General features: G+C 37.2%; 1 long non-coding RNA gene across 2 annotated transcripts in view; it reads right to left on the bottom strand.

Annotated features, from left to right (window-relative positions):
• Window positions 1–1,025: 1,025 nt before the first annotated feature.
• The window catches only part of LOC118144285 (uncharacterized), a 28,579-nt gene continuing 11,213 nt past the window's right edge, over window positions 1,026–18,391 (bottom strand). Inside the window, exons 2-5 of one of the 2 annotated variants that reach the window (XR_013521956.1) lie at window positions 14,913–15,162; window positions 12,652–12,741; window positions 10,342–10,464; window positions 1,026–1,251 (exon numbers count right to left, since the gene is read on the bottom strand). This is a non-coding gene — a long non-coding RNA (uncharacterized LOC118144285). The remainder of the gene's footprint in view (window positions 1,252–10,341; window positions 10,465–12,651; window positions 12,742–14,912; window positions 15,163–18,391) is intronic. The other variant, XR_004728932.3, reaches the window with a different exon arrangement.

An 18,391-nucleotide genomic window follows, 5' to 3' on the forward strand; every position in this document is an offset into this window, starting at 1 on the left:
CTACATTTGTAAACTGCCAATATATTTATGGAATTATAGGCAGTTATTATTGGACTCACACAATCTAAATCTCCCCTTCATTTTCCATGGAAGCCAATGAAGCCCAGATAAGTCCATGAGTTTCCCAAGGCCACACAGTAGATATAGATAAAGCTACAACTGAAAGCCAGATATCCTAAGGACTCAATGTTTTTTCTAGTCCAACATGTTGCCTTCCTTAGTATAAACAAGTTCCCTTTTCAGAGTTAAATGACAGAAAGAGCATATTATTGGGGTTCTTTTATGGTACAGGTGGAGCTTTAAGTTAGGATGTATGTGACGAAACAGTAATATTAGGGGCAAAATTCAAAGGTCTCAGGCAATTGTTGTTTCAATAGACTTAAAAGGAAAAATGATTTCATTGAGCTAAATACTATAAAATGTAATTATAGTCCTTAGGAACAACTCAGCAGAACTGGAGCTATATTTTGCTGTCTTAGCTCACCAAAGCCCTGGAAGACGTTCAAGAAGAGGTTGTATAACAAGTGGCATACATCATTTCCTTTAGCTTCCAGCACTCAGTCATCAGAAAATGTGACCATTTTGGATTCATTAATAATGTGTTGATTGCCAAAGTTCAATTGATCATGTATCCATATGCATTGGCTAAAGCTAGGTATTAGTTATTTTTCTCTGTATATATCAGTAAATACTGAACATTTCTTTTACTGTAGCCTATATATTTCTGTCTTAGGGAGATAAAATTACTACTTTGAAAACCAGCTTTTCCAATTTAATCTAAATCTGACTTTTTGTCATCTTTATTTTTAGTTTATAAACTGCTTGAGAAGGGATTTTTTTTTTCCTTGGTTCCTGGCTGAAGTTAAAACTGAGATTATGGAAATACCTCAAGAGCAGTTATTTCTATCATACTGAAATGAGAAATTTGGTGATGTTTAGTTGAACATTCAAATGTTTCAGCTTTTACCCTTCACTATTAATAATACCTTCATCTGTCTTCTACACAGAAAAAATCTTTCTTTAACTTTGCATTTGAGAATTTCATTTTATTTCTTTATGGAATCTTTCTGGTGTGATTCAGAACATACTGAGGTCATGTCAGTTGCATTTCTGTTACACAGGAGGATGTTTCATTCCTAAAACATACCACGAGATCCACTGACATGTGTACGAGACTTGAAATGGGGCCATTTGTACTAAAGATCTCAATGATGGATGACTGGGCTCAGAGTCTGCTTCAAACTGCTGTTCCTGTACAAAAGAATATGGAAAGATTTCTTATAGTGTTAGGCTTTGGGACATATCTCCTCTCCTGTAAGTATTTACTTAATTTGATAATGATAGGTGGTGGACAAAAAATAAGTGGTCTCAATTTCTTTTCCCAATGTCTGTGTCTCCAAAATTAGCTTTTAAAAGCCTTCTGCTTTTTATTCCAAATGACTTTTCCTTCATTTTAACTAGTTTAAATTAGGATATGAGCAGCTGAAAAAATGAATTATAAATTATATAGCTTAATAAGGGGTTACCAGCATTGTGCCAAATTATTCAGTATCCTCTCATAAAGTGAGGTTGTGTCATTTCCTGTGTGGATGGAGATGGGTTAGGAAGGGGTTCCACAGTTTTGGTTTCACCCTCTATTTAATAATCTTTCCCTTTCATGGACATGTCCATATCCCATTGTCCACATAAATCTCACTATAGACTTTTGTAGATGGAGATTAGTCATAGTACAAAGAACAATCAAAGTTGCCTACATTTATTTTCTAATAGAATTTTGATTAAAAGACTGAGTCTTCCTGAAACTTAGCAATGCATTTTATGTAGACATCTCAGCTGAAATAAATACATTCAATTGTAAGTCTCAAATGCCTAGTGTGAATTCACAACCCACCATGACCCTTCACTTCCATTCTTTCCTTCCTTTACTACTTCCTGCAGTAGTGACAGACTCACATAATTTTCAAGCAGAACTAGTCCTTAGAGACTGACCATTTAGTCCAGTTCTTCACTTTATAGAAAAGGAAAGCAGAAGCCCACAGCATTTAAGAGATGCTCCTAAAATGACTCAACTAGCTAGTAGTAGACCTGGAATAGGTACCCAAGACTCTAGACTTCTACTCTACTACTATTCTTTTCCCCAACTCATGATCTCATTGCTCTGGCTTTGCAGCTGTTCATTCTCTTGGTAACATTTTCAGGTCTCTTGTCCATTGGCTTGTCCTTTCATCTTATCCACCTTGCAAAGCACCAGTTGTGCTTAACAATGCCCAACCTATTATTCTTAGAGAAAACTACCCAACTGGGCAAATTACTACTGCTTTCATGTCAGAGCCTCCCCCTCATCTGGTATAGTCATACCTAGATGTCATTCTGTAGTTCCATGTTTCCATGAGGAATGACTTTTCATAGTCAGCACTCATGTTCTGCACAGCAGTGATTCCAAACTTTCTCCACTTCTCTCAAACTCTGACCTGCAGGATACCTTGTATCTTACTTCCCAGAGAAAATACAAGTAATCCACCTTTTTGTCATCTAACCTACAAACGTGCTCTTGGCCCTTTTTTCTTTCTTAATTTTCATTTTTAAGTTCTAGGGGTGCAGACTAGGTATGTCTATTTTGGGGGTATATGAGATATTTTGATACAAGCATACAATGTGTAATTGCCACAGCAGGGTAAATGGGGTATCCATCACCTCAACCACTTTGTGTGTGAATGCTATGAACATTCTAATTATACTCTTTAGGAGGTGTTCTTTTACTAAATTTAATGAGATGTTTCCTATTTAAGCCTAATCCCTGTACTCATGCTGTGGATCATTCCCAAGGTATTTATTCCCTCTATCATTCCCAAGGCATTTATTCTGTAGTATTCCTTCTTTCCTCAATTTTCACGCTGCTGCCTCCACTACCTTCTTTCCACAATTACGTAAACATATTCAAGCATCTTCCTTTATCCACCAGCTCCTAGTAAGCTTCTCTTTTCATTGTCTTCCTTTGCCATACCCTTAAATCTCCATGTTCCTAGGAATCTGTCCTGGATAATTTACTTTACTCATCCATTCCCTGAACCAACTCATCCAATCCCATAGTTAGTAAATTCATATTTTTATGCTGACGATTTCCAGATCAGTATCCCCAAATCTGCTCTCTCCTCCCCATTCTTCCTCTCTCTCTGGACCTTCAGACATTTCCACTTATTAGTGGGAGGCCCAGAGAGGCCAGAGACATTTCAAAATCAACGTATCTAAAACCAAATGCATTATCTGCCCTCACAAACCTAGTTCTTCTCTTTCATTCCTTGTCCCATAAAAAGGCACCATCATCCCAGTTACTAACTAACTCCCAGTCACAAAGTATACTATAAAATATTTGACACAGCAGTTCAGAAAACAGCATTGATCCTGGCCCTACACTTCAATTGCTGCATAATCTTGAAGAAATTGCTTAAGATCTCTAAGTTTCAGTGTTGTCTTTCTATAAAAATGGATACCTTAATGGTAACTATTGAGAATTAAACAAAACAATGCAAACATGACATCCAGCACATAGTAAGTATTCTGTAATTATCATCTATCACTATAAATACTATGATTATTAGGAGTATTATCATAATCAGTATGTATCTAAAAACAAAGTCCACTTCTCTACATGCCTTCAGCAACAAGCCCAGCCCAGGTGCCTCCTCTGTCTTACTCAGAAGCTTCTAACCAATCTCCCTGGCTTCAGCTGTGCCCCTCCAATCTACTCTCCATATTGCACCTACAAGTGATATGCCAAACCTTTCAAGTCCTTTCTTTCTACAAAGGCAATGTCTTGTTATACTTGCTGCTAGGTTAAAGTTCTAATTTCTTGGAATGGTTTAAAAGTTTCTTTATCATCTAGCTCTTCTTTACCTATCCAACCTCATCTTTTGTTTTCTCCTCTCACTCTTCCTCACTGAACGCAAATGATATTTTAAAAATATCCCTTAAACTATTCAGGCCTCTCCCACAACAAGACCTTCACATATGAGTTTTTCTATCTGGAATACTCTGGGTAATCAACTGGCCTTGTTAACTCCTAATCATTTTTCATATTTCAGTTTTTACACCATCTTTTTCAAGAAAGCTTAGGAAACCTTTGCTCCACCTACTCTAATTGGCAACCTACTTATTCACTTAGAGAACAACCTAATCTTCCATCATAGTGCTTACCAAACAGCATCCTACCCATTTGTTTATTTGATGTTATTTGTTTTCTAGGTCTGCTCTAATAAAGTTCCACAAACCTGATGGGTTACAAAAATTCAGGAGGCCAGAAGACCAAAATCAAGGTTTTAGTAGAGCCTTGCTCCCTCTCAAAGCTTTTAGAAGAAAAATTCCTTCCTTGCCTCTTCTAGTTTCTGGTGGTTTCTGATGCTCCTTGGTTTGTGGCAGCATTACTGCAATCTTTGTCTCTGTCTTCACATGGCTTTCTTTTCTGCCTCTTCTCCTCTTCTTATAGAATACCCTAATTCTCAGATCTCATCTCAAGATCTTTATGTATAACTGCAAAGACCCTATTTCCAAATAAGATAACATTCTAAGACTCCTGGTATACATAAAGTGTGAGGAGACACTATTTAATCTATTATACTTGTCAATCATATTCACTAGACTATATTCTACATGAGGGCAGGGATTATATCCATGTTGGCCATCACTTAAAATCAGCTTGACACAGAATCTACATTTAAGAAGTAATTGTGGAATAAATTATATTATTTCTTCTCAGTATTTTTCCAGCTTTTTTTTTTACCATATTAGCGTCATATCCAACAACCTCAATGAATACCCCTACTTTGTCCATTAAAATTCATGTCTCAGCCTGAAAACTAAACAAGCCCCTCTACTGGAAATGAACAGACCCAGCACACAGAAAATAAGAACATGGTCAAATAATAATACTATCAATCAACTGGATATAATGGACATCTATAGATAATTTCATCAATAGCAGCAGAATAAGGCATCCTTCTCAAGCTCACATACAACGTCACCAAAATAGTCTACATTGTGAGCCATAAGCACACATCTTAACAATTGAAAAAACAGAAATCATACAACATCTGCTTTCAAACTACCATGATGAGAAACTCAATGCTTTCCCACTAAGATCAGAAAAAATGTAAGGATGTCTCCTCTCACCACTGCTTTTCAACATCATGCTGGAAAACCTAGCTAATGCAAAAACACAAGAAAAGGAAATCAAAAGTATACAGTTTGGGAAGGAGTAAACAAATATGTCTCTTTGGAGATGACATAATTATCTATGTAAAAAATCAAAAAATCAGCAAAAAAAGAAAAAAATTTTAAACCAATAAACAATTAGAGCATGTAGATACGATGTTCATGTATAAAAGTCAACTACTTTTCCATATACCAGCAATGGACAAGTGGAAATTTAAATTAAAAAACAATACCATTTTCATTAGAGCCCCCCGAATAAAATAAGAACATTATTGAAATATGAACAAGATTTATATGAGGAAAGCTTTATAACACTGATGAAAGAAAAGAATAACTAAATAAACAAAGATATATTGCATGTTCATTGGTACAAAGACTTAGTATTGTCAAGATGTTCATTTTTCTCAATTTGATCTATAAATCCAGTGAAATCTCCATAAAATTCCTACAAGTACTTTGTGGATATTGACCCAGAATAGCCAATACAATACTGAAGGAGAACAAAGTTGGAGACTGACATTACTCAACCTCAGGAATTACTATAAAGCTATAGACAGTATGGCATTGGTGAAAGAATAGAAAAATAGATCAGTGAAACAGAATAGACAGCCCATAAATAGACCCACATAAATATAGACCTTTGACAAAGAAGCAAAGGCCACATTCTGGAGAAAAGATAATCTTTTTACCAAATCATGCTGCAACAATTGAACATACACACACACACACACACACACACACACACAAACAAACATACACATATGAATTTAAACACAGACCTTACAGCCTTCCCAGAAGTAAACTACAATGGCACACAGTCTTAAATGTAAAATGCAAAACTATAAATCTCCTAGAAGACAGCATAGGAGAAAATCTAATTGACCTATAGTTTGAGATGACCTTTTAGACACAACACCTAAGGCACAATCCATGAGACAGAATTGTTGAATTGAATTTCATTGAAATTAAAAATTTATAATTTGCAAAAGACACTGTCAAGAAGACAAAAAGAGAAGCCACAGACTGGGAGAAAATATTTGCAAACAATGTATCTTCTGAAAGATGAAGCAGGGCACAATGGCTCATGCCTGTAATTTCAGCACTTTCAGAGGCTGAGGTGGATGGATCACTTGAGATCTGGAGTTTAAGACCAACCTGGTCAACATGGTGAAACCCTGTCTCCACTAAAAATACAAAAATTAGCCAGGCATTCAAAGACAATAGATGATAGACTAGCTTTAGAATAGCAAAAAAGGAAACCGCTTAACAGATTTTTCTAGTCTTTGATTTAAAACATATCTAAAACCTATAAATGCCAAAGTCTACAAGTCTAAATGCTCTACAAGTGGTTTTGTAGTTTCATTTATTTCCTTGGTGCACTGAGCTTATCTTCAAATTTAAGTAAATTCACTGGCAGCATCCTCACACATATACTGAAAGTTTGTTATCATTGATTTTTTAAAGCCCTTATTTTTTTCAAGTTGACATGAGTTCTGCCCAGATATCCATGCCTATATTCATGTATTTATGACATAATGTATTAACAGAGTTTTATCAGAAAAACAGAAAGTACTTCAGCCATTTGGGGCAGGAGGAAATTTAACAAAGAATTTGGTACTTACAAAACTGTTGGAAGGGAAAAAGCCAGAGAAAGTTACCAATAGCACAGGCTTGCCATTGGATTCAGGCAATCAGAAAACTGCTACTGTAACTCAGAGCAGGAATTCTACTTAAATGCCCCCAATTGAGACAAGCGATAATAATCAGAGGAACATCCAATTCAGACCCGTGATAATAATCAGGAGAACATCCAAAGGCCACTGCAAAACCTCATTTGTCAATGTCTGATTATCTGCCTGCCAATACACGTAAAGGAATAATATTATTTCTATCCGCTAGTATGCAATAAATACCTAACTGACTCATTGTGCATGAAAAAAGTGCTTATTTGTAGCATTTTCCAATTTCTGTGATATAAAAATTCCCACTATGGCTGATTCAAAGCTACTGAATGCATAGATGGAAAAAGGTGTCCACAATCAGTTCCTTTGAACTTGTATGAGCCAACTCAACACATCACTGTTTCTGATACTCTTCTGCCTTCCAAATATTATACGACTGTATCTCACTGATGGAACCTAATGCTAATTCATAAGCCTGCTGGCAATGGAGACTGGGAAACATATAGCTCTCAGATTTCCAGCCCCTGCAATGCAGGGTGGAGCAAAGGAGGAGGTGTCAAGTGTGCCAAGAGCCAACACAGCTAATGTCCAGATCACATAACATACAGATTGATGTTACATGCCATGTTCCCTGTTCCTGCAAATAAAAACAAATCAAACAAATCCTTGGTGATTTCATCTGCATTATGGCTCAATCTCCAAATGACGTCTGGCTCTATATGGGTTATTTGAAAATCACTGTTTAAGCAGGCACAACAATGCTAATTCAAGTTAACGTTGATTAAGCCATTATAATGTGCTAGGTATTGCTTTAAGCTTGGCATACATTACACCACTTAGTCTTCCCAACAATTTTATGTGATAGGTTTACTGTTATCCTAATTTTACAGACGAAAAACCTGAAAATTTATAAGGTTAAGTAAATGCCCAGATCACATAGCTACTAAGTAACAGCATGTTTCAAACTCAATTTGTCTGACTGCAAAGCTACAAACACAGTATTTTTTATGATTAGTTTCTGCTTCTCAGCACCATGTTTGGTTTTAGAGACCTGATAGCATTGAGAATGTCAAAGAATCAAGACACTGAATTGTTTTTAGGACTTCCTTGGATATTAGCAATTATCTGCTAATAGAAATACATAAGCAACTGTCCAGAAGAACAAAGTGGTGAAATTTGCAGTTCACAATAATTTAACCTTGAAGTGCCTCCTTTTCCTCAGTTTCTTTCATTGCCCCTGAAGTTTGGACTCTTCCATTCTTCTGGTTTAGATGAAATGGTGCCAGTGAGCTTCAAGTATAAGAAAGAATAAATAAACAATCTGTATAATTTTCAAAAGGGGAAGAAATGTGTGGGAGAAATAGGATCTGATCTTCCCTTTAGCAAATATAAATTTGCTACATTAAAGACTTTGTATGTTTCCAGGTCCAGTGACTGGTTTTAATGTATAAGTAGTGTTTTTATCCATTGCTTAGAATCACCTCTCCAATTGTTCATGTGCTTTGTCTTGCTTAATCCCTCTATGCTTTCATGTCACATTCACATACCTTGCATTCCCTTTTTTAGATTCTGTTTTAAAAGCAAGTAAACCTATCTCTTTATTACAAACCATTAAATGATAATTTAGCCAGAGTGGTTTTTACCTGCACAATTTTAAGCTAATTGCACGGCTGCATATTTGTCCAAACCAAAGCAATTGTGCTTCCGTTTTCTACCATCAATCTCCATTTTAAAAATGAATAAATTGAAGGGAATATTTGTTGGGGGAGGGGCTGTCCTTCGATGAGCAATGGGCCTGATTTCAGGAGCAGGTGCTGTCTGTGTAGGACACCATATCAGTTATGGCTATGCTTTTGCCAAGGCAGGCTGAATCCATGCCAACTCATTGCCTCAGATGCTTTCAGTGCTTGTCAAATACCAGAACATAAGATGTTTCTCAGCTATGTGATATCTAGTCAAAGCCAATTCAGAGCATCAGATGCACCAAAACATAGCAAGATATTGACGACTCTGAGGTTTTTATTTCTTCCACCAACTTTAACCTGATGATCAATTAACTCAGTTGTTTGGTTGACAGGATAAGAAAAAAAATCTCAGTAGCTGTTACATATTTTTTAAAAAGAAATGACAGTACTATACTGATTAATCTGCCTATTTATCAAGAGACTTTCAAAATTATAAAATTCAGAGATACTTTTCTCAAGCATTAGAGATGTTTTCTCAAGCATAAACAAGATGTTCTCTTCTGAAGGTATTTTCTTTAAGATCTGTTGGGTTTCCCTGATATTTGACATACCTGCTAAAGCAATTCTGTCAGCTATATATCTGGTTATGTCTAGTTGGTGTTAAACTACATTAGTTAAACCTGATTTGACAGTCATATTACAAATCACTGTGGAAGGTTGAACAAAAAAAGCATGGCTCATTGGGCAGGAAAGCCACTAAGAATGACAAAACTGAAAGTTGACTATCACTAGTGCAGATGACATCAACATTAATTTTGGTTGCTATTAATAAACACACTAAAAAATGCAATAGGTTTAATGACTATAAATGCTGTCTCCCATCTCAGCACAAACTGCTGTGTCTGGGAATAAATTAGTATTTATCATTTCCTGACTTCTGTTCTGGCCAGTGGCCAACAGAGGATGTACATCAAATTTAGAAGAGATGGGAGGTGGGACTTGGTTCCAAATTGATCTAAATGATGACAGCAAGCTTAAAAGCTGCCTCTCTCCTTTTAAGGTTCACTGTCTGTTTTCAAAAGTAAAAGAAAACATTCAAGAAAATAAAACAGGAAACTAGTCTACAACTTAGAGAGAATCTTGCTTGATTTGATTACTTTACAGCATTGTATTATCACCGATATTAAAGCAGAGCTGACCCTGCCAAGCCCTGGAATGCATAAAATGGAAATGAAGAGCAAAACTGTCTTTGCCACTCATCTGTTTCTGTCTTAGGAAATGTCTCCAGTTTATCTGCTTGCTGTCTCACGAAGAGGTTTTATGTGACCACATTACATAGCGCAGATGCCATGGAGGGACAGACCTGGATGTGTGCTGGCTTGACCTATCTCTTAGCAAATCCCAGATGCATTTCATCTTAATGAAACACCCACATGGATCTTCAAGCTCAGAAGTCACTTGCTTCCTAATCATGTTATGTGCTATTTGGAATTTTGAGGCAGCTTCCTGCAAAATGCCAAGTTACTACTGGCAGAGTCAGGAAAATGCATAGGTTAAGATCTTGATCATTGTCCTAGAAGCAATGTATAACTAATTAAATTTTTATGAAGGCCAGGCACAGTGGCTCATTCCTGTTATCCCAGCACTTTGGGAGGCCAATGCAGGTGAATAACCAGTGATCAGGAGTTTGAGACCAGCCTGGACAACATGCTGAAACCCTATCTCTACTAAAAATACAAAAATTAGCCAGGCATGGTGACACGTGCCTGTAGTCCCAGCTGCTTGGGAGGATGAGTCAGGAGAATCGCCTGAACCCAGGAGGTCAAGGTTGTAGTAAGCCAAGATCACACCACCGCACTTCAGCCTGGGAGACAAAGCAAGGATTCCATCTAAAAAACAAAAATTATACAAAGGGTATATATTCCAATAGCTACCTTGAACAAGGAGATATATTCTAAGGAGTTTATGAGAGGAATATACTACTATTAGAATTATAATATCATAATTACTATTAAATATTTATTACATAATTTCATTCTTTAAAACAATATGAAGTAGATGGCAGAAATTTGAGGTAGGTGATAACTTCTCTCACATACATGACCCATACATGTACATGTATTTATATTAATACACACACACTCTCTCAAATGTGTGGACACTATTGGTTTCCTAGGGCTGTAGTAACAAAATCCATGAACTGGGCAGCTTTAAACAACAGAAGTGTGTTCTTATTCTCTCCCAGTTACAGAGGCTAGAAGTCTGAAATCAGGTTGTTCACAGCGTCACAATCCCTCTGAAGGTTCTAAGAAATCATCTGCCTTTGACTCTTCCTACTTTCTGGTGGCTGAGATGGGCTACCTCAGCATTCCCTGGCTGGCAGGTGCATCATTACAATCTCTGCCTTCATCTTTACACTGTGATCTTCCTTGTGTGTGTCTTTGTCCTGTGTGTCTTTTCCCCCTTTTATAAGTATACCAGTAATTAGGTTAGAGCCCATCCTAATCCAGTATGACCTCATCTTAATAGATCTGCAAAGACCATTTCCAAATAAGGTGATATTCAAAGGTATCAGCGTTCAGGACTTTACTATATCTCTTTGGGGGACACCAGTCAACCCATGACACACATGAAAAAGAAAAGCAATAACAGCACCCATACAAAATTCAACCAAAAAGAAAATTATTGTAAAAATATATGACAAAATTGTCTATACTTTTATAGGTAGGGAATAAACTTAACAACATAAAAGGAAATCAGATCATGTAAACAATTCAGAATTCTATGAATTTTAAAACATATCAAGTGCTACAGAAAAGTTTCTGATATTAATACCAGAGACAATAAATCTCAGACTTAAGAATATGCATAACAGTCAGGTGCAATGGCTCATGCCTGCAATCCCAGCACTTTTGACAGGGCAAGGAGTTCAAAACTAGCCTGGCCCACATGGCAAAACCCGTCTCTACTAAAATTACAAAAATTAGGCAGGCGTGGTGGCACACATCTATAATCCTAGCTACTCAGAAGGCTGAACCATAAGAAGTGCTTGAACCTGGGAGGTGGAGGTTGCAGTGAGCCGAGATCACGCCACTGTACTCCAGCCTGAGTGACAGAGTGAGACTTCATCTCAAAAAAAAAAAAAAAAAAAGAATATGCATAAGACGATTTCCTTAAAGGCAAAAATGTGATTATACACAAAATAAAACATCATTTTCCTAGTTGCATATACATCCTTTATTTAAAATAAAACATCATTTTCCTAGTTGCATATACATCCTTTATTTTAAAATATAGAATTATAAAACAATAATAAACATGGAGAAAATATATTTTATAAGTCACTGAAGTCCAAAGGTCATATTTAAATATTAGCGGCAGGTGATCATCAAGGAAGTCTAACTTTATTGGAAATTACTAGGTCCATTGAGAAGCACTACAAATATATAGTGCAATGATTCCCCAGTGAAGGAGGCGCTTCCATAATTTGGGGAAATTTTTAGAAGGACACAGGAAAAGCACTGTAACATTCAGAATGGCAGTGTCTGAACAGATACAATGCCCTGAGAAGGGTCCAGGCTCTGTGAAAACACAGTTTCAGTTAAGATCACAGAGAAAATTTTTCTACAGATGCATAATTCCAGTGATACAGTCAAAATCAGTAGCAAAATAAGATTTGATTTCTAGGGATTCACTTGAGAGCGAAATGTGCTGGAATAATTTGGAAAGTAAATGATACTGCATTTTAAAAAGATATCATCATTATTTCAAATCTTCTTCTCATTTTTCCAAATGGTAGTGTTTTATTTCAGGTGCTTATCTTTTGGGTTCCATTCTTAAATCTGGCAACTAAGTTCCCTGTTTTCATGTGCACCATTTCCTTAGCCCACTTTAAAGCAAAATCAAACTGTTTTCTAAAATCTTACTTCTTAGGCTTGATTTTTTATGAAACTTTCTCACAGGATTTATAAAGTTATGGTAGGCAGAAAAAAAATAGCCCCTCAAATATATATATGCCCTTCCTAATCCTCAGAACCTGTGACTATCACTTTACATGAAAAAAGAGTAAGAATTACCTTATATAGCAGAAGACCTGATTAAGAATGATGAACGAGGAACATTATTCTGTATTATCTGGATTGGTCCTAAGTGCAATCACATGGAACCTTATAAGAGAGAAGCAGAGGGAGATTAGACACAGACACTCAGAGAAGACGACTGAAGACAGAGCAGAGAGTGGTGCAGCCACAAACAAAGAAATGCCAACAGCCACCAGAGAGAGAAGTAGAGGATTCTCCCCATCCCTGCTCTAGAGGAAGAACATCTCACTTTTAGACTTCTGGCCTCTAGAACTGTAAGAGTAAAATTATTCTTTAAACCACTAGATTTATGGTCATTTGTTACAGCAGCAAAATTTATACAATGGGTAAAAGCACAGGAAACAGAACAAAAAGACGTAAAAAACAGTGCCCCTCCAGAAAAAAATGAATATATCTTTATAGTGACACCTATCATTTACCAAGCACCTGCTGGATAGGTGCCAGAGAAGGATTTACATGCTTTAAACATATCATCCTAATGCTTACCAAAACCCAGCAATGTAAACGTGATTATCCCCATTTTGCAGATGAGAACATTGACAGGCCCAAGGCCATACACAGTAAGTATGCAGAATTCCCCAGATTCAACCCAGATGCATTTGACTCTAAACTTTCCACAGTTCCTGCAATACTCTGCTGCATCCCATACTTCTCTGTTTAGCCTCCCCTTTCTGTCCCTGTCAGCCCTCTCTCCATCCAATTGCAGAGCATACTTGCAACTGTTTATTTTACTCTTAACCAGCTGCAAATGTTTCCTTCCACATGCCCAGGAGCCAACCAATTGGGTTCCTGGCATTTGTAGGAAACACAAATCATAAAAATAAACCGTTAGGCAATATGCCTCAAATACTATGGCCTGTAATCTTTTTTTTTAATATCTTGGATTCCTCTATCTGGGTCCTAAGCTATCTAGACAGGTTGCTTGCTCCCCTACCCCACACTAACCCCAATTTACCCCAGATTGGACACATTTCCAGCAACTCCCTGGTTTCCAGGGTTACAAACTTGTTTAGGTAAAAACTGAGTTTGAGATTACCAACAGGATCTTATCAATCCTGCTAAGCTCTCTTTCTCCCAGCTTCATCTACTCCCCTGTATCCTTTCCACTGGTCCATCCATCCCTGATCCACTGTAATGGGGCCTCACAGTGTTTTCCTAGGTCAGGGAATCAGTAACAAAATCTCATTATCTCTGAGACTTATACATTTATATATACACACACACCCCATGGCTTTAGCAGGTATTTATTTCTTGAGTCACAAAAAGATAGGTGTACAGGAATAAAAATGTTAATTTCTCTATAGTTAAAATAACCTAGGACACAAGCCCCTTTTGCTTTTAATGATGTGAAAGGAATACTGCTCCTCCCCATCCTCACCCTGATGCCTTTCTCCTTTCTGCTATGAGAGATCTAAATTCTCAGGGCTTATGTATCAGCCTGACTTGGGGGCAGGAGTTTCTGGTCTGAGAGTCCTCCTCTGGCTTGTCCTGTGTAGTTTAACCTCCAGATCCTAGGTTTTAGCCCACTTCTGCTGCATGCAGGAGACAGATGGTAATAGGGCTCTGTCTCCAGACTCAAGCATCCAACAGACTTTGCTCAAGAAACTCAGCTGTCTTGCTGCTCTGCTCCACATCAGCCTTTGCTAACTGCTGATCCTCTGAGACCCTCTAGCCTGGATCTCAACCATTGAGGTCCCACCTCCCAATCACCCTGCTAACCCCTGGCAGACAGACAAATCTCACAGCTTTCAATTATAGTTTAAATAACCTCAGGCACAATGTTTCAAGCTTCCTAGATACATCCAGGGAGGAAGGGATTTGAGGGTGAGGCAGAGGAAGGGGTGACTCAGACCCTTTTGTATGAAGTAGCACATCACTCTCTCCATCTACTAAGGCAGCCCCACATGGATATAAACTCTGGGAGGTGTCTCCTTCCAGAATTCCAGACAAGAAGCAGAGCAGCATGCCAGTCCCTCATTTTCTCAGAACCCTTCACCCATCTGGCGGTCTTAGGGGGTCTCCTACTTCAGGCTTCAATTGCAGGGGGACTTGGAGGAGGACCCTCTCTAGCATCCATACTCAGGCTTTTCATTGAAAATCCTCCCAGAGCTTCTTCCTTAATTAAGCCTAGCAAGCATTCAAAAGTCCTCTCTATGAGGGAAGGAAAGCTGCCCCAAAGGCACGGTGAATCCTCCATATTCTCTGGTTCAACGTATAAACTCAGCACATCCACCTACCTGGCTTTGCTCTTGGTTTATCATGTGAAGTTTTGAAATTTCAGTGAAACATTTTTTCTTCCAAGTGCCTCCTCAAAGTATTTTGGCTTTTAGAGTATTCTGTGTCTGTGGTGGTGGGCTTCAAAAAAGGAGACAAAACTTGAGGCCAAGTGAGAACTACTTTGTCCATGTGGTTGGATCTGAATTTCTTCAAAAGCAGTAAATGCATTGCTCCAGTGGATGGAGGAACTTGGCATATAATTAGAAATTACTGGCAACAAAAGATGCATCAGTGTGTTTTTTACAGGCACTATTTTGCAACATTATGTAAACACTATAATCTAGGCTTAGAATATGGTTTATAATTTTATATATTATTATTGTAATGGTGTTATTTAGCAATATATCTGGAAAATAGTGCTTACATTTCTTTGTTTAGTTTTGAAATCAAAACAACAAATTTATTTGCTCATTTTTATTTCAAAGTTGAACAGGTTGAAGTAGTTTATACATTTAAAGTCTGATGTGATATGGAATATCAGGAATAATAATGGGACTCACAAAATGCATGTGTATTTTGCAGATTACTCTATTATTTTTACACTTTGTCACATTTTATTGTTGAAACATTATAACAATACTTGAGTACAAAATTTTAGAGTTACTCTTGGCTTCACCATCCTAAGGGGCTAAGAGGATATGCTATAAATTATTAAACTAATTTCATCTTATTGGATATTAACTTAATTTTTTAAAATTATACATAGCTTTGGATGATGCTGCAATAAATAACTTTGCATGCACATAGTTTCTTTATTACATTACTTACTTATCAATCAAATGCCAAGATTTCAATTACTGAGCCAAAGGGCAGAGTTGGCACTAATCAACGTGTCTTCACAAAGCACAAAGGTTACCTCAGTGCCTTTCCCTGCTAAACTCAATGCCCTTTAATGCTACCCATGAGTTTTTTATGAAGCTAAGATTACTGCAATAAAACAAGTTTTTATAAAAGTCTTTACTTTTTTCACAGCAAAGTGACCTTTTTATGTTTACACAATATATCATAAAACAACCTCAGAAGTTCAATAGATCTAAACTCAGTAACCTATAATGTTATTTGCTATCATTTTTTTTCTGTTTCAGGGTTTAGGTGAACTTACTGACACATAGTATGAGTCAAAGTGCAATATGAGACAAGTTTTGCATGTGGCTTCACATGTAGATAAGGCATTAGTATGAAAATAAGTACACCTTAAAACAAGTAGCAAATTATAAAATGAGATTGCTTCTATAATTTATCATATTGAGCTTATAGCATTGTGGTTAATATTAGACCTGAATAACCAAGGAAAGCTCTGATAAGGAGGGGCTGCGGGGGGGAAAGAGAGAAAGAAAGAGAGAGAGAGAGAGAGAGAGAGAGAGAGAGAGAGACAGAGAGACTGACTTCAAATAGAAAGAGTTCTTAGAAATTTGAAGCCTGGTTCTTTATATCAAGGCCTTCCTAGAACTTCAAGAATATTTTTAAGCTTAATTTCATTATGCAAAACTATTTCATGCATATCTAAATCTGTTGATAAGATGTAAAGACCAGTGTTACAATGTCTTTAACACTGTTATTTCAGAAATATATTTGTTGGTTCATAGTAGTCTATGAGGAACAAAGCAGATCAAACTAGCAAGTTATTTAATTGCTACAATTACTACACATACTATAGATTTCAGTAGTTGAGAGACATGTAGATATACTAAACGTTATGAAAGATGTATTTTATGCCCAGTAGAATTAATTCTAGGAAACTGAGCGCAAGAAAACCGAGTTAACATCCGAGTTCTACTACAAAGGATGAGACCTTTCCTCTCTCTGGACTTCAGTTTGGACATCTACAACATAAGGGAAAGGGCTGTGCAAGACCTTTCCAAGCCTTGTAATATTATCATTCCACACAAAGGGCAGCAGCAGCAGCACTACTCCAGCATGAAAGGATTCAATGACAGTAACCAATGAAACAGGTAATTATAACACAAACCTCTTCACAGTTAACTAAATGAGCAATATACACAGACATCCTTTTATCTCCCTCTTAAAGTATGATCAGCATCAGATGTAGCTAAATATTCACAGCATACAAATCTGTATCTTATTTTTATACTCAGTGACCAGCAAATTATTGGATGGCAATACTACCCGACCCAAGCATTACTTTATAGCCCTTTAGGAGTTTTTTTTCTTTTTTCTGAGTCTGCTTGCTAGGGAAAGAAAGTTGTTTTTTAACAAAACTCAGGAATGGAACTCTACAGACAAAAATTAAATTAAATTAAAAATTGATTGCAAAATCATAAGATCACATCATTTGCTTTCCTCACCCTTTTTGTTTCATTTCTGGTTCTTCCTCCTTTGTGAAGCCTTTTCTGATGTTCCCAAGTCAGAAGTGAGATCTCTCCCCCTCCACCCCCACACCTCTCTTCTATAGTTCTACCTTCTTCAAGGACCTTATCATAACTTCAAAGCACATAGCTCGCTCTCTGTCTCTTTTGATAGCAGTGAGTAAATACTTGTCCTAATGTCTCCTACTAGATTTTAAAGTTTTTTTCTGAGGATAAATTTTCTTCTTTTATTATTCACATATTGCCCATAATACATAGTATCTTAGCAGTACTATGTTACTTGTTGACTCGATTCAATGATTTCTTATTTAGTTCCATGTTATTTTACTTCCTATAATACTATTTATATGATTGAGGCCAATATCAAGCCATCCTGATAGGTCTAAGTGGTGTGATTATACAGGAGCCTACAATAAAAACATATTTTTCATTTGATTCTCATTGAACAGCTGGACAAACATAAGCTGTGGTTTCGAAGTCATGGGAACCATAAAAACACTTGTGCCGATTCACAAAGAGTTTACATTCCTAGTACTCCTTACAGATTGTCCCCTCAAAGAAGCACAGGAATTCTAGGTTCTATATAGCTCTACGAGGCTGGAAAAGTGCATATGCCCTGATCTGCTGCTCTCACAAAAACGATTTTGTCTACCCTGAAGTTTAGGATCTAACCTTTTTAGGCCTCACTGCCCTGCGATATCTGGATGAGCAGGTACCTTGGAGGCACTATTCCCATGAAGAATAGCCCCCAAAAGACCTCAAGGACTACCGAGAGATTAAAGATAGAATAAGGGCCACTAGTCTCTAATCATAATGACTCTCATAGGAATGTATTTTCCTGACATAAGTCAGCATGTATCAAAATCATAAAGCATTTTAAGTCATTATACTTAGCCTCACAGAGAGATCCAAGATGGCTGATCGCTGACAGCTCGGGATTGTAGCTCCCAGTGAAAATCGAAGACGCCACACTTTCAGATGAATTTTTGTCACTCACAGACCAGATTCCCAGTGGAGGAGCCCAACAAGTCACCAGCAAGACTCTTGTGGCCGGCACAGCGGTTTTGCCAGTGCCTCAGCGCAGCAGCTCTTGGTGCAGAGTAAACAGGACT

The sequence above is a fragment of the Callithrix jacchus genome, chromosome 9 (genome assembly GCF_049354715.1).
Source record: "Callithrix jacchus isolate 240 chromosome 9, calJac240_pri, whole genome shotgun sequence".
Classification (NCBI taxonomy): domain Eukaryota; kingdom Metazoa; phylum Chordata; class Mammalia; order Primates; family Cebidae; genus Callithrix; species Callithrix jacchus.